This window comes from Octodon degus, unplaced genomic scaffold (assembly GCF_000260255.1).
Source record: "Octodon degus isolate 3935 unplaced genomic scaffold, OctDeg1.0 scaffold00291, whole genome shotgun sequence".
Taxonomy (NCBI): Eukaryota; Metazoa; Chordata; class Mammalia; order Rodentia; family Octodontidae; genus Octodon; species Octodon degus.
Window position 1 is genome coordinate 1,606,042 of NW_004524867.1, and position 2,096 is coordinate 1,608,137.

The 2,096-nt window shown below is 44.3% G+C and overlaps 1 pseudogene; it reads left to right on the forward strand.

The window, feature by feature from the left end:
• Positions 1-202: 202 nt before the first annotated feature.
• On the forward strand, positions 203-1,617 carry LOC101576622 (annotated as a pseudogene).
• Positions 1,618-2,096: the final 479 nt, after the last annotated feature.

Consider the following 2,096-nt stretch of genomic DNA (forward strand, 5'->3'; position numbering starts at 1 on the left):
ATACATATATATAATGGGTTGTGTCTAGATAGCCTCCTGACATCTCCAGTGCTCCTAGGTGAGACATTTCAAAGCTGACTGGTCCCAAGGTGTGGGATACTCGATTAGTCTGCTGACTTTTTTTCATATAAGTTTGGGTGGGGATGATGGTGAGGCTCACTCAGGGTGTGGGTAGCACCATGTTAAAGATTATAGCCTGGGCATGCCCCTCTGCAAGGGCCTGGGAAGCCCCAGTGAAAAGACAGTGGTTGTGACCGACTTTGCAGAGGCCTTCTCCACATGTGGATTTGCCAGAGAAACAGGTCTACGATGTATAATTCCCAGTATGATAAAAAAAAAAAAAAAAACACATTAGATCTGGCAAGATAGCTCAGCGGACTGAGCGCTGAGCCTGCAATCAAGTCTGGGTGTGATGTTGCACACCTGTAATCTCAGAGCTGGGGAGGCTGAAGACAGGAGGATCACTCCAAGTCTGAGCTGTGCAGTAAGACCCTGTAGCAAATACATGAATGGAAAAAAAGGAAAAAAAGCTGGACTGCCTATACCTATCAAGGTTGTTTAGTATAATACCAATACAGGAGAATTATACTCTTACCTAAAGGAATTCATCCACATACTGTATTTCGGGCATCTCTTCGTGAGCCCCAGAGGCTGCCGAGTTGTAGTCATTGAATCAGTATTGCACCCCTCCCACTTCAGAAAGACGCTCTCTGGAGTTCTTTAAAATATTTTGAGGTTCCATCTGTCTGGAAAGCTCCAAGTCACCTCAGGGCTCTTCTGACACTTGGAATTAACTCTGCCATGGTTCTGGATTGAGATATCGGGAAAGCCTGGTGCTGCTCACATATGAATGAATCTAAGTGCTAAATTGTTGGGAGGGCTTGCCCCCTAGGAGGAAAATCTCTGCCCAAGGAGTTGGAAACTCAGTTGTTGGAACGGTGTACCTTGGACACCAGGGCTGCTAAAGAACGGAGCCTTCCCTGAGTGACAAGTTCAGTTCCAGAAGGTGTCGTCTTAGAGGACATTAAAGGGTGCACTTGCATTGCAAGTGGTCTGAAATGTAGACTCAACATCCAAGGGGCAAAATTTAATATTGATGGGAATGACAAACATCCTTTACCACACCCTAAATGTTGACTATCTATTAGATGGGGAAAAGATTTTACAGGTCCTAGGGCCGGTCAGAGATTCAGTGGTGGAAATTCTTTGTGAACAGTATAATGAAGAGCAATGAGTTGTCACCTTCATATTGGATTCTCTTCGGCAGTGCCCAACACACACCAGGAAACAACTCACCAAGAACTTGGTAGTCACAGGTGGCATGTCTACTCGCAGCATTAAGATACTTGGTAGAAGAAACAAAATATCAAAAGGCACTTGGCATGAAGACATTCCAAATGCAAAGGCTAACTGTGTGGCCTGGTTAGGAGGGGCTATTTTTGGAGCACGACAAAGTATACTTGGGAACCATTCAGTATCCAAGGAAGAGTATAATCAGACAGACCATATCCCTGACTGGTGCTGCTTCAGTATTCCTCCTTTGGAAATAATGTTTGACGTTGGAAAAACCCAGCACCTCTGATGAAGAGAGCATTTTCCCGAGAAATAAAAGTTTGATTAAGTACAACTTTGTTTCACTTCAAATGGTTGTACGCAAATTGCAAGAAGTGTGTGTGGTGCTTTGATATTGACAACTTCAGTGGAAGGAGAAGGCTTTCTTCCTTGCATTTGCTTCTCTTGTATTTATATCAGTAAAATAAAGTGAAACAAACAAAGATTTAAGCCTGGGTGGGATAGAAGGGAAAGGAAGGCTAACACTACTACCTTGCTGGCTCCTGCCTGCTCTGTATTGTTTCTGCTACACTCCTCTGCCATGCCACCCTGCCTTGGACCCAGCCGACTATGGACTGAAACATTTACAAACTGTGACCCAAAATGAAATCTTTCTCCTTTAACTTTTGGGTGCTGCACATTTTGTCTCAGCAGTGAGAAAAGGGACAAGAGAGCCTGGTCTTACCATGCTGCAGAAATTTCTGCATAGGTCTTTCTGAGTTCTCTCTCTCTCTCTCTCTCTCTCTCTCTCTCTCTCTCTCTCT